The following is a 25,588-nucleotide window of genomic DNA, read 5'->3' on the forward strand; positions in this document are numbered from 1 at the left end:
ATCGGATTTAAATACAAAAGCACAATGGCGACTTACGTACATGAAGACCGACACTTCTTACTGCCAATGCTTTGAACCATTCCTATGACACCAGTTATAGATTCCGATGCTACACTCCAGGTTTACTGTATCCCTTGGACCTTCTTATTGACGATGAAACACAGAAATTGCTTCGGAATTAAATACAAAAGGCACAATGCCGACGTAAGTTTATGAAGAACGACACTTCTTAGTGACTATGCCTTGAACCATTCCTGTGACACGAATTATAGATTCCGATGCTACACTTCAAGTTTACTGTATCCCTGGGACCTTCTTATTGACGATGAAACACAGAAAATGCATTGGAATTAAATACAAAAGGCACAATGCCGACTTAAGGACATGAAGACCGACACTTCTTACTGACTAAGTTCTGAACCATTCCTGTGCCACTAGTTATAGATTTCGGTGCTTTACTCCAGGTTTACTGTATCCCTTGGACCTTCTTATTGACTGTGAAACACAGAAATGGCATCCGAATTAAATACGAAAGGCACAATGCCGACTTAAGTACATGAAGACCGACACTTCTTACTGACTATGCTTTGAACCATTCCTGTGACACTAGTTATAGATTCCGATGCTTCACTTCAGGTTTACTGTATCCATTGGACCTTCTTATTGACCATGAAACACAGAAATTGCATCGGAATTAAATACAAAAGGCACAATGCCGTCTTAAGGACAAGAAGACTGACTCTTCCCACTGACCATTCCTGTGACACTAGTTATAGATTCCGATGCTTCACTTCAGGTATACTGTATCCCTTGGACCTTCTTATTGACGATGAAACACAGAAATTGCATCGGAATCAAATACGAAAGACACAATGCCGACTTAAGTACAAGAAGACTGTTTCTTCTTACTGACTATGTTTTAATCCATTCGTGTGACACTAGTTATAGATTCCGATGCTACACTCAAGGTTTACCGTATCCCTTGGACGTTCTTATTGACGACGAAACACAGAAATTGCATCGGAATTAAATACAAAAGGCACAATGCCGACTTAAGTACATAAAGACTGACTCTTCTTACTGACTATGTTTTGAACCGTTCAAGTGACACTAGTTATAGATTCCGATGCTTCACTTCAGGTTTACTGTATCCCTCTGACCTTCTTATTGATGATGAACCACAGAAATTGCATCGGAATTAAATACAAAAGGCACAATGCCGACTTAATTACAAGAAATCTGACTCTTCTTACTGACTATCTTTTGAACCATTCCTGTGACACTACTTATAGATTCCGATGCTTCACTTCAGGTTTACTGTATCCCTCGGACCTTCTTATTGACGATGATACACTGAAATTGCATTGGAATTCAATAGAAAAGGCACAATGCCGACTTAAGTAAAAGAAGACTGACTCTTCTTACTGTCCATGTTTTGAACCATTCCTGTGACTCTAGTTATAGATTCCGATGTTTGACTTCAACTTTACTGTATCCCTTGGACCTCCTTATTGACGATGAAACACAGAAATAGCATCGGATTTAAATACAAAAGGCACAATGCCGACTTAAGTACATGAAGACCGACACTTCTTACTGACTATGATTTGAACCATTCATGTGACACCAGTTATAAATTTCGATGCTTCACTCCAGGTTTACTGTATCCCTTGGACCTTCTTATTGACGATGAAACACAGAAATTGCTTCGGAATTAAATACAAAAGGCACAATGCCGACTTAAGTTTATGAAGACCGACACTTCTTACTGACTATGCTTTGAACCATTCCTGTAACACTAGTTATAGATTCCGATTCTTCACTTCAGGTTTACTGTATCCCTTGGACCTTCGTATTGACGATGAAACACAGAAATTGCATCACAATTAAATACAAAAAGCACAATGCCAACTTAAGGACAAGAAGACTGACTTTTCCTACTGACCCTTTCTGTGACACTAGTTATAGATTCCGATGCTTCACTTCAGGTTTACTGTATCCCTTGGACCTTCATATTGACGATGAAACACAGAAATTGCATCGGAATTAAAAACAAAAGGCACAATGCCGACTTAAGTACATAAAGACCGACACATCCTACTGACTATGTTTTGAACCATTCCTGAGACACTAGTTATAGATTCCGATGCTTCACTCTAGGTTTACTGTATCCCTTGGACCTTCTTATTGACGATGAAACACAGAAATTGCATAGGAATTAAATACAAAAGGCACAATGCCGACTTAAGTACATGAAGACCGACACTTCTTACTGACTATGTTTTGAACCATTCCTGTGACACTAGTTATAGATTCCGATGCTTCACTTCAGGTTTACTGTATCCCTCGGACCTTCTTATTGACGATGAAACACAGAAATTGCATCGGAATTAATTACAAAAGACACAATGCCGACTTAAGTACATGAAGACCGACACTTCTTATTGACAATGATTTGAACCATTCCTGTGACACGAGTTATAGATTCCGATGCTACACTTCAAGTTTACTGTATCCCTGGGACCTTCTTATTGACGATGAAACACAGAAAATGCATTGGAATTAAATACAAAAGGCACAATGACGACTTAAGGACATGAAGACCGACACTTCTTACTGACTAATTTCTGAACCATTCCTGTGACACTAGTAATAGATTCCGATGCTTCACTCCAGGTTTACTGTATCCCTTGGACCTTATTATTGACGATGAAACGCAGAAATTGCATCCGAATTAAATACGAAAGGCACAATGCCGACTTAAGTACATGAAGACCGACACTTCTTACTGACTATGCTTTGAATCATTCCTGTAACACTAGTTATAGATTCCGATGCTTCACTTCAGGTTTACTGTATCCCTTGGACCTTCGTATTGACGATGAAAAACAGAAATTGCATCGGAATTAAATACAAAAGGCACAATGCCGTCTTAAGGACATGAAGACTGACTCTTCCTACTGACCATTCCTGTGACACTAGTTATAGATTCCGATGCTTCACTTCAGGTATACTGTATCCCTTGGACCTTCTTATTGACGATGAAACGCAGAAATTGCATCGGAATCAAATACGAAAGGCACAATGCCGAATTAAGTACAAGAAGACTGTATCTTCTTACTGACTATGATTTAATCCATTCCTGTGACACTAGTTATAGATTCCGATGCTTCACTTCAGGTTTACTGTATTTCTTGGACGTTCTTATTGACGATGAATCACAGAAATTGCATCGGAATTAAATACAAAAGGCACAATGCCGACTTAAGTACAAGAAGACTGACTCTTCCTACGGTTTAAGTTTTGAACCATTCCTGTGACACTAGTTATAGATTCCGATGCTTGACTTCAGTTTTACTGTTTTCCTTGGACCTTCTTATTGACGATGAAACACAGAAATTGCATCGGAATTAAATACAAAAGGCACAAAGCCGTCTTAAGTACAAGAGACTGACTCTTCTTACTGACAATGTTTTGAACCATTCCTGTGACACTAGTTATAGATTCCGAAGCTTCACTTCAGGTTTACTGTATCCCTTGGACGTTCTTATTGACGATGAAACACAGAAATTGCATCGGAATTAAATACAAAAGGCACAATGCCGACTTAAGTACAAGAAGACTGACTCTTCCTACTGTCTAAGCTTTGAACCATTCCTGTGACACTAGTTATAGATTCCGATGTTTGACTTCAGTTTTACTGTATCCCTTGGACCTTCTTATTGACGATGAAACACAGAAATTGCATCGGAATTAAATACAAAATTCACAAAGCCGACTTAAGTACAAGAGACTGACTCTTCTTACTGTCTTTGTTTTTAACCAATCCTGTGACACTAGTTAGACATTCCGAAGCTTCACTTCAGGTTTTCTGCATCCCTTTGACTTTCTTATTGACGATTAAACACAGAAATTGCGTCGGAATTAAATACAAAAGGCACAATGCCGACTTAAGTACAAAAAGACTGACTCTTCTTACTGACTATGTTTTGAACCGTTCATGTGACACTAGTTATAGATTCCGACGCTTCACTTCAGGTTTACTGTATCCCTCTGACCTTCTTATTGATGATGAAACACAGAAATTGCATCGGAATAAAATACTAAAGGCACAATGCCGACTTAATTACAAGAAGTCTGACTCTTCTTACTGACTATCTTTTGAACCATTCCTGTGACACTAGTTATAGATTCCGATGCTTCACTTCAGGTTTACTGTATCCCTCTGACCTTCTTATTGACGATGAAACACTGAAATTGCATCGGAATTCAATAGAAAAGGCACAATGCCGACTTAAGTAAAAGACGACTGACTCTTCTTACTGTCTATGTTTTGAACCATTCCTGTGACACTAGTTATACTCTCCTGGAAATGGAAAAAGGAACACTTTGATACCGGTGTGTCAGACCCACCATACTTGCTCCGGACACTGCGAGAGGGCTGTACAAGCAATGATCACACGCACGGCACAGCGGACACACCAGGAACCGCGGTGTTGGCCGTCGAATGGCGCTAGCTGCGCAGCATTTGTGCACCGCCGCCGTCAGTGTCAGCCAGTTTGCCGTGGCATTCGGAGCTCCATCGCAGTCTTTAACACTGGTAGCATGCCGCGACAGCGTGGACGTGAACCGTATGTGCAGTTGACGGACTTTGAGCGAGGGCATATAGTGGGCATGCGGGAGGCCGGGTGGACGTACTGCCGAATTGCTCAACACGTGGGGCGTGAGGTCTCCACAGTACATCGATGTTGTCGCCAGTGGTCGGCGGAAGGTGCACGTGCCCGTCGACCTGGGACCGGACCGCAGCGACGCACGGATGCACGCCAAGAACGTAGGATCCTACGCAGTGCCGTAGGGGACCGCACCGCCACTTCCCTGCAAATTAGGGACACTGTTGCTCCTGGGGTATCGGCGAGGACCATTCGCAACCGTCTCCATGAAGCTGGGCTACGGTCCCGCACACCGTTAGGCCGTATTCCGCTCACGCCCCAACATCGTGCAGCCCGCCTCCAGTGGTGTCGCGACAGGCGTGAATGGAGGGACGAATGGAGACGTGTCGTCTTCAGCGATGAGAGTCGCTTCTGCCTTGGTGCCAATGATGGTCGTATGCGTGTTTGGCGCCGTGCAGGTGAGCGCCACAATCAGGACTGCATACGGCCGAGGCACATAGGGCCAACACCCGGCATCATGGTGTGGGGAGCGATCTCCTACACTGGCCGTACACCACTGGTGATCGTCGAGGGGACACTGAATAGTGCACGGTACGTCCAAACCGTCATCGAACCCATCGTTCTACCATTCCTAGACCAGCAAGGGAACTTGCTGTTCCAACAGGAAAATGCTCGTCAGCATGTATGCCGTGCCACCCAACGTGCTCTAGAAGGTGTAAGTAAACTACCCTGGCCAGCAAGATCTCCGGATCTGTCCCCCATTGAGCATGTTTGGGACTGGATGAAGCGTCGTCTCACGCGGTCTGCACGTCCAGCACGAACGCTGGTCCAACTGAGGCGCCAGGTGGAAATGGCATGGCAAGCCGTTCCACAGAACTACATCCAGCATCTCTACGATCGTCTCCATGGGAGAATAGCAGCCTGCATTGCTGCGAAATGTGGATATACACTGTACTAGTGCCGACATTGTGCATGCTCTGTTGCCTGTGTCTATGTGCCTGTGGTTCTGTCAGTGTGATCATGTGATGTATCTGACCACAGGAATGCGTCAATAAAGTTTCCCCTTCCTGGGACAATGAATTCACGGTGTTCTTATTTCAATTTCCAGGAGTGTAGATTCCGATGTTTGACTTCAGTTTTACTGTATCCCTTGGACCTCCTTATTGACGATGAAACACAGAAATAGCATCGGATTTAAATACAAAAGGCACAATGCCGACTTAAGTACATGAAGACCGACACTTCTTACTGACTATGTTTTGAACCATTCCTGTGACACCAGTTATAGATTCCGATGCTTCACTCCAGATTTACTGTATCCCGTGGACCTTCTTATTGACGATGAAACACAGAAATTGCTTCGGAATTAAATACAAAAGGCACAATGCCGACTTAAGTTTGTGAAGACCGACATTTCTTACTGACTATGCCTTGAACCATTCCTGTAACACTAGTCATAGATACCGATGCCTCACTTCAGGTTTACTGTATCCCTTGGACCTTCTTATTGACGATGAAACACAGAGATTGCGTCAGAATTAAATACAAAAAGCACAATGCCGACTTAAGGACAAGAAGACTGACTCTTCCTACTGACCCTTTCTGTGACACTAGTTATAGATTCCGATGCTTCACTTCAGGTTTACTGTATCCCTTGGACGTTCTTACTGACGATGAAACACAGAAATTGCATCGGAATTAAAAACAAAGGGCACAATGCCGACTTAAGTACATAAAGACCGACACTTCTTACTGACTATGTTTTGAACCATTCCTGAGTCACTAGTTAGAGATTCCGATGCTTCACTCAAGGTTTACTGTATCCCTTGGACCTTCTTATTGACGATGAAACACAGAAATTGCATAGGAATTAAATACAAAAGGCACAATGCCGACTTAAGTACATGAAGACCGACACTTCTTACTGACTATGTTTTGAACCATTCCTGTGACACTAGTTATAGATTCCGATGCTTCACTTCAGGTTTACTGTATCCCTTGGACCGTCTTATTGACGATGAAACACAGAAATTGCATCGGAATTAAATACAAAAGGCACAATGCCGACTTAAGGACAAGAAGACTGACTCTTCCTACTGACCATTCCTGTGACACTAGTTATAGATTCAGATGTTTCACTTCAGGTTTACTGTATCCCTCGGACCTTCTTATTGACGATGAAACACAGAAATTGCATCGGAATTAATTACAAAAGACACAATGCCGACTTAAGTACATGAAGACCGACACTTCTTACTGACAATGTTTTGAACCATTCCTGTGACACGAGTTATAGATTCCGATGCTACACTTCAAGTTTACTGTATCCCTGGGCCCTTCTTATTGACGATGAAACACAGAAAATGCATTGGAATTAAATACAAAAGGCACAATGCCGACTTAAGGACATGAAGACCGACACTTCTTACTGACTAAGTTCTGAACCATTCCTGTGACACTAGTAATAGATTCCGATGCTTCACTCCAGGTTTACTGTATCCCTTGGACCTTCTTATAGACGATGAAACACAGAAATTGCATCCGAATTAAATACGAAAGTCACAATGCCGACTTAAGTACATGAAGACCGACACTTCTTACTGACTATGCTTTGAACCATTCCTGTAACACTAGTTATAGATTCCGATGCTTCACTTCAGGTTTACTGAATCCCTTGGACCTTCTTATTGACGATGAAACACAGAAATTGCATCGGAATTAAATACAAAATGCACAATGCCGTCTTAAGGACAAGAAGACTGACTCTTCCTACTGACCATTCCTGTGACACTAGTTATAGATTCCGATGCTTCACTTCAGGTATACTGTATCCCTTGGACCTTCTTATTGACGATGAAACACAGAAATTGCATCGGAATCAAATACGAAAGGCACAATGCCGACTTAAGTACAAGAGGACTGTATCTTCTTACTGACTATGTTTTAATCCATTCCTGTGACACTAGTTATAGATTCCGATGCTTCACTTCAGGTTTACTGTATCCCTTGGACGTTCTTATTGACGATGAAACACAGAAATTGCATCGGAATTAAATACAAAAGGCACAATGCCGACTTAAGTACAAGAAGACTGACTCTTCCTACTGTCTAAGTTTTGAACCATTCCTGTGACACTAGTTATAGATTCCGATGGTTGACTTCAGTTTTACTGTATCCCTTCGACCATCTTATTGACGATGAAACACAGAAATTGCATCGGAATTAAATACAAAAGGCCCAAAGCCGTCATAAGTACAAGAGACTGACTCTTCTTATTGACAAGGTTTTTAACCATTCCTGTGACACTAGTTATAGATTCCGATGCTTCACTTCAGGTTTACTGTATCCCTTAGACGTTCTTATTGACGATGAAACACAGAAATTGCATCGAAATTAAATACAAAAGGCACAATGCCGACTTAAGTACAAGAAGACTGACTCTTCTTACTGTCTTTGTTTTGAACCAATCCTGTGACACTAGTTAGAGATTCCGATGCTTCACTTCAGGTTTACTGCATCCCTTTGACCTTCTTATTGGCAATTTAACACAGAAATTGCGTCGGAATTAAATAAAAAAGGCACAATGCTGACTTAAGTACAAAAAGACTGACTCTTCTTACTGACTATGTTTTGAACGGTTCATGTGACACTAGTCATAGATTCCGATGCTTCACTTCAGGTTTACTGTATCCCACTGACCTTCTTATTGATGATGAAACACAGAAATTGCATCGGAATTAAATACTAAAGGCACAATGCCGACTCAATTACAAGAAGTCTGACTCTTCTTACTGACTATCTTTTGAACCATTCCTGTGACACTAGTTATAGATTCCGATACTTGACTTCATTTTTACTGTATCCCTTGGACCTTCTTATTGACGATGAAACACAGAAATTGCATCGGAATTAAATACAAAAGTCCTAAAGCCGTCTTAAGTACAAGAGACTGACTGTTCTTACTGACAAGGTTTTGAACCATTCCTGTGACACTAGTTATAGTTTCCGATGCTTCACTTCAGGTTTACTGTATCCCTTGGACGTTCTTATTGACGATGAAACACAGAAATTGCATCGGAATTAAATACAAAAGGCCCAAAGCCGTCTTAAGTACAAGAGACTGACTCTTCTTATTGACAAGGTTTTGAACCATTCCTGTGACACTAGTTACAGATTCCGATGCTTCACTTCAGGTTTACTGTATCCCTCGGACGTTCTTATTGACGATGAAACACAGAAATTGCATCGAAATTCAATAGAAAAGGCACAATGCCGACTTAAGTAAAAGAAGACTGACTCTTCTTACTGTCTATGTTTTGAACCATTCCTGTGACACTAGTTATAGATTCCGATGTTTGACTTCAGTTTTACTGTATCCCTTGGACCTCCTTATTGACGATGAAACACAGAAATAGCATCGGATTTAAATACAAAAGGCACAATGCCGACTTAAGTACAAGAAGACTGACTCTTCCTACTGACTATGTTTTGAACCATTCCTGGGACACCAGTTTTAGATTCTGATGCTTCACTCAAGGTTTACTGTATCCCTTGGACCTTCTTATTGACGATGAAACACAGAAATTGCTTCGGAATTAAATACAAAAGCACAATGCCGACTTAAGTTTATGAAGGCCGACACTTCTTACTGACTATGTTTTGAACCATTCCTGTAACACTAGTTATAGATTCCGATGCTTCACTTCAGGTTTACTGTACCGCTTGGACCTTCTTATTGACGATGAAACACAGAAATTGCATCGGAATTAAATACAAAAGGCACAATGCCGACTTAAGGACAAGAAGACTGACTCTTCCTACTGACCCTTTCTGTGACACTAGTTATAGATTCCGATGCTTCAGTTCAGGTTTAATGTATCCCTTGGACCTTCTTATTGACGATGAAACACAGAAATTGCATCGGAATTAATTACAAAAGACACAATGCCGACTAAAGTACATGAAGACCGACACTTCTTACTGACAATGTTTTGAACCATTCCTGTGACACGAGTTATAGATTCCGATGCTACACTTCAAGTTTACTGTATCCCTGGGCCCTTCTTATTGACGATGAAACACAGAAAATGCATTGGAGTTAAATACAAAAGGCACAATGCCGACCTAAGGACATGAAGACCGACACTTCTTACTGACTAAGACCTGAACCATTCCTGTGACACTAGTAATAGATTCCGATGCTTCACTCCAGGTTTACTGTATCCCTTGGACCTTCTTATTGACGATGAAACGCAGAAATTGCATCCGAATTAAATACGAAAGGCACAATGCCGACTTAAGTACATGAAGACCGACACTTCTTACTGACTATGCTTTGAACCATTCCTGTAACACTAGTTATAGATTCCGATGCTGCACTTCAGGTTTACTGAATCCCTTGGACCTTCTTATTGACGATGAAATACAGAAATTGCATCAGAATTAAATACAAAAGGCCTAAAGCCGTCTTAAGTACAAGAGACTGACTCTTCTTACTGACAAGGTTTTGAACCATTCCTGTGACACTAGTTATAGATTCCGATGCTTCACTTCAGGTTTACTGTATCCCTTGGACGTTCTTATTGACGATGAAACACAGAAATAGCATCGGAATTAAATACAAAAGGCACAATGCCGACTTAAGTACAAGAAGACTGACTCTTCTTACTGTCTTTGTTTTGAACCAATCCTGTGACACTAGTTAGAGATTCCGATGCTTCACTTCAGGTTTACTGCATCCCTTTGACCTTCTTATTGACGATTTAACACAGAAATTGCGTCGGAATTAAATAAAAAAGGCACAATGCCGACTTAAGTACAAAAAGACTGACTCTTCTTACTGACTATGTTTTGAACCGTTCATGTGACACTAGTCATAGATTCCGATGTTTCACTTCAGGTTTACTGTATCCCTCTGACCTTCTTATTGATGATGAAACACAGAAATTGCATCGGAATTAAAAACTAAAGGCACAATGCCGACTTAATTACAAGAAGTCTGACTCTTCTTACTGACTATCTTTTGAACCATTCCTGTGACACTAGTTATAGATTCCGATGCTTCACTTCAGGTTTACTGTATCCCTCTGACCTTCTTATTGACGATGAAACACTGAAATTGCATCGGAATTCAATAGAAAAGGCACAATGCCGACTTAAGTAAAAGAAGACTGACTCTTCTTACTGTCTATGTTTTGAACCATTCCTGTGACACTAGTTATAGATTCCGATGTTTGACTTCAGTTTTACTGTATCCCTTGGACCTCCTTATTGACGATGAAACTCAGAAATAGCATCGGATTTAAATACAAAAGGCACAATGCCGACTTAAAACATGAAGACCGACACTTCTTACTGACTATGTTTTGAACCATTCCTGTGACACTAGTTATAGATTCCGATGCTTCACTTCAGGTTTACTGTATCCCTTGGACCTTCTTATTGACGATGAAGCACAGAAATTGCATCGGAATTAAATACAAAAGGTACAATGCCGACTTAGGTACATGAAGACCGACACTTCTTACTGACTATGTTTTGAACCATTCCTGGGACACCAGTTATAGATTCCGATGCTTCACTCAAGGTTTACTGTATCGCTTGGACCTTCTTATTGACGATGAAACACAGAAATTGCATCGGAATTAAATACAAAAGGCACAATGCCGACTTAAGGACAAGAAGACTGACTCTTCCTACTGACCCTATCTGTGACACTAGTTATAGATTCCGATGCTTCAGTTCAGGTTTAATGTATCCCTTGGACCTTCTTATTGACGATGAAATACAGAAATTGCATCGGAATTAAATACAAAAGGCACAATGCCGACTTAAGTACATGAAGACCGACACTTCTTACTGACTATGATTTGAACCATACCTGTAACACTAGTTATAGATTCCGATGCTTCACTTCAGGTTTACTGTATCCCTTGGACCATCTTAGTGACGATGAAACACAGAAATTGCATCGGAATTAAATTCAAAAGGCACAATGCCGACTTAAGGACAAGAAGACTGACTCTTCTTGCTGACCATTCCTGTGACACTAGTTATAGATTCCGATGCTTCACTTCAGGATTACTGTATCCCTTGGACCTTCTTATTGACGATGAAACACAGAAATTGCATCGGAATTAAATGCAAAATTCACAATGCCGACTTAAGTACATGAAGACCGACACTTATTACTGACTATATTTTGAACCATTCCTGTGACACTAGTTATAGATTCCGATGCTTCACTTCAGGTTTACTGTATCCCTTGGATCTTCTTATTTACGATGAAACACAGAAATTGCATCGGAATTAAATACAAAAGGCACAATGCCGACTTATGGGCAAGAAGCCTGACTCTTTCTACTGACCATTCTTGTGACTCTAGTTATAGATTCCGATTCTTCACTTCAGGTTTACTGTATCCCTTGGACCTGTTTACCGACGATGAAACACAGAAATTGCATCGGAATTAAATACAAAAGGCACAATTCCGACTTAAGTACATGAAGACCGTTACTTCGTACTGACAATGTTTTCAACCATTCCTGTGACACTAGTTATTGATTCCGATGCTTCACTCCAGGTTTACTGTATCCCTTGGACCTTCTTATTGACGATGAAACACAGAAATTGCATCGGAATTATATACAAAAGGCACAAAGCCGACTTAAGTACAAGAGACTGACTCCTCTTACTGACAAGGTTTTGAACCATTCCTGTGACACTAGTTATGGATTCCGATGCTTCACTTCAGGTTTACTGTATCCCTTGGACGCTCTTATTGACGATTAAACACAGAAATTGCATCGGAATTAAATACAAAAGGCACAATGCCGACTTAAGTACAAGAAGACTGGCTCTTCCTACTGTCTAAGCTTTGAACCATTCCTGTGACACTAGTTATAGATTCCGATGTTTGACTTCAGTTTTACTGTATCCCATGGACCTTCTTATTGATGATGAAACATAGAAATTGCATCGGAATTAAATACAAAGGGCACAAAGCCGACTTAAGTACAAGAGACTGACTCTCCTTACTGACAATGTTTTGAACCATACCTGTGACACTAGTTATGGATTCCGATGCTTCACTTCAGGTTTACTGTATCCCTTGGACCTTCTTATTGACGATGAAACACAGAAATTGCATCGGAAATAAATAAAAAAGGCACAATGCCGAATTAAGTACAAGAAGACTGACTCTTCTTACTGTCTTTGTTTTGAACCAATCCTGTGACACTAGTTAGAGATTCCGATGCTTCACTTCAGGTTTACTGCATCCCTTTGACCTTCTTATTGACGATTTAACACAGAAATTGCGTCGGAATTAAATAAAAAAGGCACAATGCCGACTGAAGTACAAAAAGACTGACTCTTCTTACTGACTATGTTTTGAACCGGTCATGTGACACTAGTCATAGATTCCGATGCTTCACTTCAGGTTTACTGTATCCCTCTGACCTTCTTATTGACGATGAAACACTGAAATTGCATCGGAATTCAATAGAAAAGGCACAATGCCGACTTAAGTAAAAGAAGACTGACTCTTCTTACTGTCTATGTTTTGAACCATTCCTGTGACACTAGTTATAGATTCCGATGTTTGACTTCAGTTTTACTGTATCCCTTGGACCTCCTTATTGACGATGAAACACAGAAATAGCATCGGATTTAAATACAAAAGGCACAATGCCGACTTAAAACATGAAGACCGACACTTCTTACTGACTATGTTTTGAACCATTCCTGTGACACTAGTTATAGATTCCGATGCTTCACTTCAGATTTACTGTATCCCTTGGACCTTCTTATTGACGATGAAGCACAGAAATTGCATCGGAATTAAATACAAAAGGTACAATGCCGACTTAGGTACATGAAGACCGACACTTCTTACTGACTATGTTTTGAACCATTCCTGGGACACCAGTTATAGATTCCGATGCTTCACTCAAGGTTTACTGTATCCCTTGGACCTTCTTATTGACGATGAAACACAGAAATTGCATCGGAATTAAATACAAAAGGTACAATGCCGACTTAGGTACATGAAGACCGACACTTCTTACTGACTATGTTTTGAACCATTCCTGGGACACCAGTTATAGATTCCGATGCTTCACTCAAGGTTTACTGTATCCCTTGGACCTTCTTATTGACGATGAAACACAGAAATTGCTTCGGAATTAAATACAAAAGCACAATGCCGACTTAAGTTTATGAAGGCCGACACTTCTTACTGACTATGTTTTGAACCATTCCTGTAACACTAGTTATAGATTCCGATGCTTCACTTCAGGTTTACTGTATCGCTTGGACCTTCTTATTGACGATGAAACACAGAAATTGCATCGGAATTAAATACAAAAGGCACAATGCCGACTTAAGGACAAGAAGACTGACTCTTCATACTGACTCTTTCTGTGACAGTAGTTATAGATTCCGATGCCTCAGTTCAGGTTTAATGTATCCCTTGGACCTTCTTATTGACGATGAAATACAGAAATTGCATCGGAATTAAATACAAAAGGCACAATGCCGACTTAAGTACATGAAGACCGACACTTCTTACTGACTATGTTTTGAACCATACCTGTAACACTAGTTATAGATTCCGACGCTTCACTTCAGGTTTACTGTATCCCTTGGACCATCTTAGTGACGAAGAAACACAGAAATTGCATCGGAATTAAATACAAAAGGCACAATGCCGACTTAAGTACATGAAGACCGACACTTCTTCCTGACTATGTTTTGAACCATTCCTGTAACACTAGTTATAGATTCCGATGCTTCACTTCAGGTTTACTGTATCCCTTGGACCTTCTTATTGACGATGAAATACAGAAATTGCATCGGAATTAAATACAAAAAGCACAATGCCGACTTAAGGACAAGAAGACTGACTCTTCTTACTGACCATTCCTGTGACACTAGTTATAGATTCCGATGCTTCACTTCAGGTTTACTGTATCCCTTGGACCTTGTTATTGACAATGAAACACAGAAATTGCATCCGAATTAAATACGAAAGGCACAATGCCGACTTAAGTACATGAAGACCGACACTTCTTACTGACTATGCTTTGAACCATTCCTGTAACACTAGTTATGGATTCCGATGCTTCACTTCAGGTTTACTGAATCCCTTGGACCTTCTTATTGACGAAGAAACACCGAAATTGCATCGGAATTAAATACAAAATGCACAATGCCGTCTTAAGGACAAGAAGACTGACTCTTCCTACTGACCATTCCTGTGACACTAGTTATAGATTCCGATGGTTCACTTCAGGTATACTGTATCCCTTGGACCTTCTTATTGACGATGAAACACAGAAATTGCATCGGAATCAAATACGAAAGGCACAATGCCGACTTAAGTACAAGAAGACTGTATCTTCTTACTGACTATGTTTTAATCCATTCCTGTGACACTAGTTATAGATTCCGATGCTTCACTTCAGGTTTACTGTATCCCTTGGACGTTCTTATTGACGATGAAACACAGAAATTGCATCGGAATTAAATACAAAAGGCACAATGCCGACTTATGTACAAGAAGGCTGACTCTTCCTACTGTCTAAGTTTTGAACCATTCCTGTGACACTAGTTATAGATTCCGATGCTTGACTTCAGTTTTACTGTATCCCTAGGACCTTCTTATTGACGATGAAACCCAGAAATTGCATCGGAATAAAATACAAAAGCCCAAAGCCGTCTTAAGTACAAGAGACTGACTCTTCTTACTGATAAGGTTTTGAACCATTCCTGTGACACTAGTTATGGATTCCGATGCTTCACTTCAGGTTTACTGTTTCCCTTGGACGTTCTTATTGACGATGAAACACAGAAATTGCATCGGAATTAAATACAAAAGGCACAATGCCGACTTAAGTACAAGAAGACTGGCTCTTCCTACTGTCTAAGCTTTGAACCATTCCTGTGACACTAGTTATAGATTCCGATGTTTGACTTCAGTTTTACTGTATCCCTTGCACCTTCTTATTGACGATGAAACATAGAAATTGCATCGGAATTAAATACAAAGGGCACAAAGCCGACTTAAGTACAAGAGACTGACTCTCCTTACTGACAATGTTTTGAACCATACCTGTGACTCTAGTTATGGATTCCGATGCTTCACTTCAGGTTTACTGTATCACTTGGACCTTCTTATTGACGATGAAACACAGAAATTGCATCGGAATTAAATAAAAAAGGCACAATGCCGAATTAAGTACAAGAAGACTGACTCTTCTTACTGTCTTTGTTTTGAACCAATCCTGTGACACTAGTTAGAGATTCCGATGCTTCACTTCAGGTTTACTGAATCCCTTGGACCTTCTTATTGACGATGAAACACAGAAATTGCATCGGAATTAAATACAAAATGCACAATGCCGTCTTAGGGACAAGAAGACGGTATCTTCTTACTGACTATGTTTTAATCCATTCCTGTGACACTAGTTATAGATTCCGATGGTTCACTTCAGGTATACTGTATCCCTTGGACCTTCTTATTGACAATGAAACACAGAAATTGCATCGGAATCAAATACGAAAGGCACAATGCCGACTTAAGTACAAGAAGACTGTATCTTCTTACTGACTATGTTTTAATCCATTCCTGTGACACTAGTTATAGATTCCGATGCTTCACTTCAGGTTTACTGTATCCCTTGGACGTTCTTATTGACGATGAAACACAGAAATTGCATCGGAATTAAATACAAAATGCACAATGCCGACTTAAGTGCAAGAAGACTGACTCTTCCTACTGTCTAAGTTTTGAACCATTCCTGTGACACTAGTTATAGATTCCGATGCTTGACTTTAGTTTTACTGTATCCCTTGGACCTTCTTATTGACAATGAAACACAGAAATTGCATCGGAATTAAATACAAAAGGCCCAAAGCAATCTTAAGTACAAGAGACTGACTCTTCTTACTGACAAGGTTTTGAACCATTCCTGTGACACTAGTTATAGATTCCGATGCTTCACTTCAGGTTTACTGTATCCCTTGGACCTTCTTATTGACGATGAAACACAGAAATAGCATCGGAATTAAATACAAAAGGCACAATGCCGACTTAAGTACAAGAAGACTGGCTCTTCCTACTGTCTAAGCTTTGAACCATTCCTGTGACACTAGTTATAGATTCCGATGTTTGACTTCAGTTTTACTGTATCCCTTGGACCTTCTTTTTGACGATTAAACACAGAAATTGCGTCGGAATTTAATACAAAAGGCACAATGCCGACTTAAGTACAAGAAGACTGTATCTTCTTACTGACTATGTTTTAATCCATTCCTGTGACACTAGTTATAGATTCCGATGCTTCACTTCAGGTTTACTGTATCCCTTGGACCTTCTTATTGACGATGAAACACAGAAATTGCATCGGAATTAAATACAAAAGGCACAATGCCGACTTAAGTACAAGAAGACTGTATCTTCTTACTGACTATGTTTTAATCCATTCCTGTGACACTAGTTATAGATTCCGATGCTTCACTTCAGGTTTACTGTATCCCTTTGACCTTCTTTTTGACGATTAAACACAGAAATTGCGTCGGAATTTAATACAAAAGGCACAATGCCGACTTAAGTACAAAAAGACTGACTCTTCTTACTGACTATGTTTTGAACCGTTCATGTGACACTAGTTATAGATTCCGATGCTTCACTTCAGGTTTACTGTATACCTCTGACCTTCTTATTGATGATGAAACACAGAAATAGCATCGGAATTAAATACTAAAGGCACAATGCCGACTTACTTACAAGAAGTCTGACTCTTCTTACTGACTATCTTTTGAACCATTCCTGTGACACTAGTTATAGATTCCGATGCTTCACTTCAGGTTTACTGTATCCCTCTGACCTTCTTATTGACGATGAAACACTGAAATTGCATCGGAATTCAATAGAAATGGCACAATGCCGACTTAAGTAAAAGAAGACTGACTCTTCTTACTGTCTATGTTTTGAACCATTCCTGTGACACCAGTTATAGATTCCGATGCTTCACTTCAGGTTTACTGTATCCCTTGGACCTTCTTATTGACGATGAATCACAGAAATTGCATCGGAATTAAATACAAAAGGTACAATGCCGACCTAGGTACATGAAGACATCCACTTCTTACTGACTATGCTTTGAACCATTCCTGGGACACCACTTATAGATTCCGATGCTTCACTCAAGGTTTACTGTATATCTTGGACCTTCTTATTGACGATGAAACACCGAAATTGCTTCGGAATTATATACAAAAGGCACAATGCCGACATAAGTTTAAGAAGGCCGACACTTCTACTGACTATGTTTTGAACCATTCCTGTAACACTAGTTATAGATTCCGATGCTTCACTTCAGGTTTACTGTATCGCTTGGACCTTCTTATTGACGATGAAACACAGAAATTGCATCGGAATTAAATACAAAATGCACAATGCCGACTTAAGGACAAGAAGACTGACTCTTCCTACTGACCCTTTCTGTGACACTCGTTATAGATTCCGATGCTTCACTTCAGGTTTAATGTATCCCTTGGACCTTCTTATTGACGATGAAATACAGAAATTGCATCGGAATTAAATACAAAAGGCACAATGCCGGCTCAAGTACATGAAGACCGACACTTCTTACTGACTATGTTTTGAACCATACCTGTAACACTAGTTATAGATTCCGATGCTTCACTTCAGGTTTACTGTACCCCTTGGACCATCTTAGTGACGATGAAACACAGAAATTGTATCGGAATTAAATACAAAAGGCACAATGCCGACTTAAGTACATAAAGACCGACACTTCTTCCTGACTGTGTTTTGAACCATTCCTGTAACACTAGTTATAGATTCCGATGCTTCACTTCAGGTTTACTGTATCGTTTGGACCTTCTTATTGACGATGAAACACAGAAATTGCATCGGAATTAAATACAAAATGCACAATGCCGTCTTAGGGACAAGAAGACGGTATCTTCTTACTGACTATGTTTTAATCCATTCCTGTGACACTAGTTATAGATTCCGATGGTTCACTTCAGGTATACTGTATCCCTTGGACCTTCTTATTGACGATGAAACACAGAAATTGCATCGGAATCAAATACGAAAGGCACAATGCCGACTTAAGTACAAGAAGACTGTATCTTCTTACTGACTATGTTTTAATCCATTCCTGTGACACTAGTTATAGATTCCGATGCTTCACTTCAGGTTTACTGTATCCCTTGGACGTTCTTATTGACGATGAAACACAGAAATTGCATCGGAATTAAATACAAAATGCACAATGCCGACTTAAGTACAAGAAGACTGACTCTTCCTACTGTCTAAGTTTTGAACCATTCCTGTGACACTAGTTAAAGATTCCGATGCTTGACTTCAGTTTTACTGTATCCCTTGGACCTTCTTATTGACGATGAAACACAGAAATTGCATCGGAATTAAATACAAAAGGCCCAAAGCAATCTTAAGTACAAGAGACTGACTCTTCTTACTGACAAGGTTTTGAACCATTCCTGTGACACTAGTTATAGATTCCGATGCTTCACTTCAGGTTTACTGTATCCCTTGGACCTTCTTATTGACGATGAAACACAGAAATTGCATCGGAATTAAATACAAAAGGCACAATGCCGACTTAAGTACAAGAAGACTGGCTCTTCCTACTGTCTAAGCTTTGAACCATTCCTGTGACACTAGTTATAGATTCCGATGTTTGACTTCAGTTTTACTGTATCCCTTGGACCTTCTTATTGACGATGAAACATAGAAATTGCATCGGAATCAAATACAAAGGGCACAAAGCTGACTTAAGTACAAGAGACTGACTCTCCTTACTGACAATGTTTTGAACCATACCTGTGACACTAGTTATAGATTCCGATGCTTCACTTCAGGTTTACTGTATCCCTTGGACCTTCTTATTGACGATGAAACACAGAAATTGCATCGGAATTAAATAAAAAAGGCACAATGCCGACTTAAGTACAAGAAGACTGACTCTTCTTACTGTCTTTGTTTTGAACCAATCCTGTGACACTAGTTAGAGATTCCGATGCTTCACTTCAGGTTTGCTGCATCCCTTTGACCTTCTTATTGACGATTAAACACAGAAATTGCGTCGGAATTAAATACAAAAGGCACAATGCCGACTTAAGTACAAAGAGACTGACTCTTCTTACTGACTATGTTTTGAACCGTTCATGTGACACTAGTTATAGATTCCGATGCTTCACTTCAGGTTTACTGTATACCTCTGACCTTCTTATTGATGGTGAAACACAGAAATTGCATCGGAATTAAATACTAAAGGCACAATGCTGACTTAATTACAAGAAGTCTGACTCTTCTTACTGACTATCTTTTGAACCATTCCTGTGACACCAGTTATAGATTCCGATGCTTCACTCAAGGTTTACTGTATCCCTTGGACCTTCTTATCGACGATGAAACACAGAAATTGCTTCGGAATTAAATACAAAAGGCACAATGCCGACTTACGTTTATAAAAGCCGACACTTCTACTGACTATGTTTTGAACCATTCCTGTAACACTAGTTATAGATTAAGATGCTTCACTTCAGGTTTACTGTATCGCTTGGACCTTCTTATTGACGATGAAAAACAGAAATTGCATCGGAATTAAATACAAAAGGCACAATGCCGACTTAAGGACAAGAAGACTGACTCTTCCTACTGCCCCGTTCTGTGACACTTGTTATAGATTCCGATGCTTCACTTCAGGTTTAATGTATCCCTTGGACCTTCTTATTGACGATGAAATACAGAAATTGCATCGGAATTAAATACAAAAGGCACAATGCCGACTTAAGTACATGAAGACCGACACTTCTTACTGACTATGTTTTGAACCATACCTGTAACACTAGTTATAGATTCCGATGCTTCACTTCAGGTTTACTGTATCCCTTGGACCATCTTAGTGACGATGAAACACAGAAATTGCATCGGAATTAAATACTAAAGGCACAATGCCGACTTAAGTACATGAAGACCGACACTTCTTCCTGACTATGATTTGAACCATTCCTGTAACACTAGTTATAGATTTCGATGCTTCATTTCAGGTTTACTGTATCCCTTGGACCTTCTTATTGACGATGAAACACAGAAATTGCATCGGAATTAAATACAAAAGGCACAATGCCGACTTACTTACAAGAAGTCTGATTCTTCTTACTGACTATCCTTTGAACAATTCCTGTGACACTAGTTATAGATTCCGATGCTTCACTTCAGGTTTACTGTATCCCTCTGACCTTCTTATTGACGATGAAACACTGAAATTGCATCGGAATTCAATAGAAAAGGCACAATGCCGACTTAAGTAAAAGAAGACTGACTCTTCTTACTGTCTATGTTTTGAACCATTCGTGTGACACCAGTTATAGATTCCGATGCTTCACTTCAGGTTTACTGTATCCCTTGGACCTTCTCATTGACGATGAATCACAGAAATTGCATCGGAATTAAATACAAAAGGTACAATGCCGACCTAGGTACATGAAGACCGACACTTCCTACTGACTATGCTTTGAACCATTCCTGGGACACCACTTATAGATTCCGATGCTTCACTCAAGGTTTACTGTATATCTTGGACCTTCTTATTGACGATGAAACACCGAAATTGCTTCGGAATTAAATACAAAAGGCACAATGCCGACATAAGTTTATGAAGGCCGACACTTCTACTGACTATGTTTTGAACCATTCCTGTAACACTAGTTATAGATTCCGATGCTTCACTTCAGGTTTACTGTATCGCTTGGACCTTCTTATTGACGATGAAACACAGAAATTGCATCGGAATTAAATACAAAAGGCACAATGCCGACTTAAGTACATGAAGACCGACACTTCTTCCTGACTGTGTTTTGAACCATTCCTGTAACACTAGTTATAGATTCCAATGCTTCACTTCATGTTTACTGTATCGTTTGGACCTTCTTATTGACGATGAAACACAGAAATTGCATCGGAATTAAATACAAAAGGCACAATGCCGACTTAAGGATAAGAAGACTGACTCTTCCTACTGACCCTTTCTGTGACACTAGTTACAAATTCCGATGCTTCACTTCAGGTTTACTGTATCCCTTGGATCTTCTTAATGACGATGAAACACAGAAATTGCATCCGAATTAAATACGAAAGGCACAATGCCGACTTAAGTACATGAAGACCGACACTTCTTACTGACTATGCTTTGAACCATTCCTGTAACACTAGTTATAGATTCCGATGCTTCACTTCAGGTTTACTGAATCCCTTGGACCTTCTTATTGACGATGAAACACAGAAATTGCATCGGAATTAAATACAAAATGCACAATGCCGTCCTAAGGACAAGAAGACTGTATCTTCTTACTGACTATGTTTTAATCCATTCCTGTGACACTAGTTATAGATTCCGATGGTTCACTTCAGCTATACTGTATCCCTTGGACCTTCTTATTGACGATGAAACACAGAAATTGCATCGGAATCAAATACGAAAGGCACAATGCCGACTTAAGTACAAGAAGACTGTATCTTCTTACTGACTATGTTTTAATCCATTCCTGTGACACTAGTTATAGATTCCGATGCTTCACTTCAGGTTTACTGTATCCCTTGGACGTTCTTATTGACGATGAAACACAGAAATTGCATCGGAATTAAATACAAAAGGCACAATGCCGACTTAAGTACAAGAAGACTGACTCTTCCTACTGTCTAAGTTTTGAACCATTCCTGTGACACTAGTTATAGATTCCTATGCTTGACTTCAGTTTTACTGTATCCCTTGCACCTTCTTATTGACGATGAAACACAGAAATTGCATCGGAATTAAATACAAAAGGCCCAAAGCAATCTTAAGTACAAGAGACTGACTCTTCTTACTGACAAGGTTTTGAACCATTCCTGTGACTCTAGTTATAGATTCCGATGCTTCACTTCAGGTTTACTGTATCCCTTGGACCTTCTTATTGACGATGAAACACAGAAATTGCATCGGAATTAAATACAAAAGGCACAATGCCGACTTAAGTACAAGAAGACTGGCTCTTCCTACTGTCTAAGCTGTGAACCATTCCTGTGACACTAGTTATAGATTCCGATGTTTGACTTCAGTTTTACTGTATCCCTTGGACCTTCTTATTGACGATGAAACACAGAAATTGCATCGGAATTAAATAAAAAAGGCACAATGCCGACTTAAGTACAAGAAGACTGACTCTTCTTACTGTCTTTGTTTTGAACCAAACCTGTGACACTAGTTAGAGATTCCGATGCTTCACTTCAGGTTTACTGCATCCCTTTGACCTTCTTATTGACGATTAAACACAGAAATTGCGTCGGAATTAAATACAAGAGGCACAATGCCGACATAAGTACAAAGAGACTGACTCTTCTTACTGACTATGTTTTGAACCGTTCATGTGACACTAGTTATAGATTCCGATGCTTCACTTCAGGTTTACTGTATACCTCTGACCTTCTTATTGATGATGAAACACAGAAATTGCATCGGAATTAAATACTAAAGGCACAATGCCGACTTAATTACAAGAAGTCTGACTCTTCTTACTGACTATCTTTTGAACCATTCCTGTGACACCAGTTATAGATTCCGATGCTTCACTCAAGGTTTACTGTATCCCTTGGACCTTCTTATTGACGATGAAACACAGAAATTGCTTCGGAATTAAATACAAAAGGCACAATGCCGACTTAAGTTTATAAAGGCCGACACTTCTACTGACTATGTTTTGAACCATTCCTGTAACACTAGTTATAGATTCCGATGCTTCACTTCAGGTTTACTGTATCGCTTGGACCTTCTTATTGACGATGAAACACAGAAATTGCATCGGAATTAAATACAAAAGGCACAATGCCGACTTAAGGACAAGGAGACTGACTCTTCTTACTGACCATTCCTGTGACACTAGTTATAGATTCCGATGCTTCACTTCAAGTTTACTGTATCCCTTGGACCTTCTTATTGACGATGAAACACAGAAATTGCATCGGAATTAAATACAAAAGGCACAATCCCGACTTAAGTACATGAAGACCGACACTTCTTACTGACTATGTTTTGAACCATTCCTGTGACACTAGTTATAGATTCCGATGCTTCACTTCAGGTTTACTGTATCCCTTGGATCTTCTTATTTACGATGAAACACAGAATTAACATCGGAATTAAATACAAAAGGCACAATGCCGACTTATGGGCAAGAAGCCTGACTCTTTCTACTGACCATTCTTGTGACTCTAGTTATAGATTCCGATGCTTCACTTCAGGTTTACTGTATCCCGTGGACCTTTTTACCGACGATGAAACACCGAAATTGCATCGGAATTAAATACAAAAGGCACAATTCCGACTTATGTACATGAAGACCGACACTTCGTACTGACAATGTTTTCCACCATTCCTGTGAGATTAGTTATAGATTCCGATGCTTCACTCCAGGTTTACTGTATCCCTTGGACCTTCTTATTGACGATGAAACACAGGAATTGCATCGGAATTACATACAAAATGCACAAAGCCGACTTAAGTACATGAAGACCGACACTTCTTACTGAGTATGTTTTGAACCATTCCTGTAACACTAGTTATAGATTCCGATGCTTCACTTCAGGTTTACTGTATCGCTTGGACCTTCTTATTGACGATGAAACACAGAAATTGCATCGGAATTAAATACAAAAGGCACAATGCCGACTTAAGGACAAGAAGACTGACTCTTCCTACTGACGCTTTCTGTGACACTAGTTACAAATTCCGATGCTTCACTTCAGGTTTACTGTATCCCTTGGAACTTCATATTGACGATGAAACACAGAAATTGCATCGGAATTAAATACAAAAGGTACAATGCTGACATAAGTACATGAAGACCGACACTTCTTTCTGACTATGTTTTGAACCATTCCTGTGACACTAGTTATAGATTCCGATGCTTCAATCCAGGTTCACTGTATCCCTTGGACCATCTTATTGACGACGAAACACAGAAATTGCATCGGAATGAAATACAAAAGGCACACGGCGTCTTAAGTACATGAAGACCGACACTTCTTACTGACTATGTTTTGAACCATTCCTGTAACACTAGTTATTGCATCCGATGCTTCACTTCATGCTTACTGTATCCCTTGGACATTCTTATTGACGAAGAAACACATAAATTGCATCGGAATTAAATGCAAAAGCAGGTTTACTGTATCCCTTGAAAGTTCTTATTGACGATGAAACACAGAAATTGCATCGGAATTAAATGCAAAAGGCAGAATGCCGACTTAAGTACATGAAGACCGACACTACTTACTGACTATGTTTTGAACCATTCCTGTAACACTAGTTATAGATTCCGATGATCCGCTTCAGGTTTACTGTATCCCTTGGACCTTCTTGTTGACGTTGAAACACAGAAATTGCATGGGAATTAAATACAAGAAGCACAATGCCGACTTAAGGACAAGAAGACTGACTCTTCCTACTGACCATTCCTGTGACACTAGGTATAGATTCCGATGCAGCACTTCAGGTTTACTGTATCCCTAGGACCTTCTTATTGACGATGAAACACAGAAATTGCATCGGAATTAAATACAAAAGGCACAATGCCGACTTAAGGACAAGAAGACTGACGGTTACTACTGACCATTTCTGTGACACTAGTTATAGATTACGATGCTTCACTTCAGGTTTACTGTATCCCTTGGACCTTCTTATTAACGATGAAATACAGAAATTGCATCGGAATTAAATACAAAAGGCACAATGCCGACTTAAGTACTTGAAGACCGACACTTCTTACTGACTATGATTTGAACCATTCCTGTGACACTAGTTATAGATTCCGATGCTTCA

The sequence above is a fragment of the Schistocerca americana genome, chromosome 3, assembly GCF_021461395.2.
Source record: "Schistocerca americana isolate TAMUIC-IGC-003095 chromosome 3, iqSchAmer2.1, whole genome shotgun sequence".
In the NCBI taxonomy this organism is placed as follows: Eukaryota; Metazoa; Arthropoda; class Insecta; order Orthoptera; family Acrididae; genus Schistocerca; species Schistocerca americana.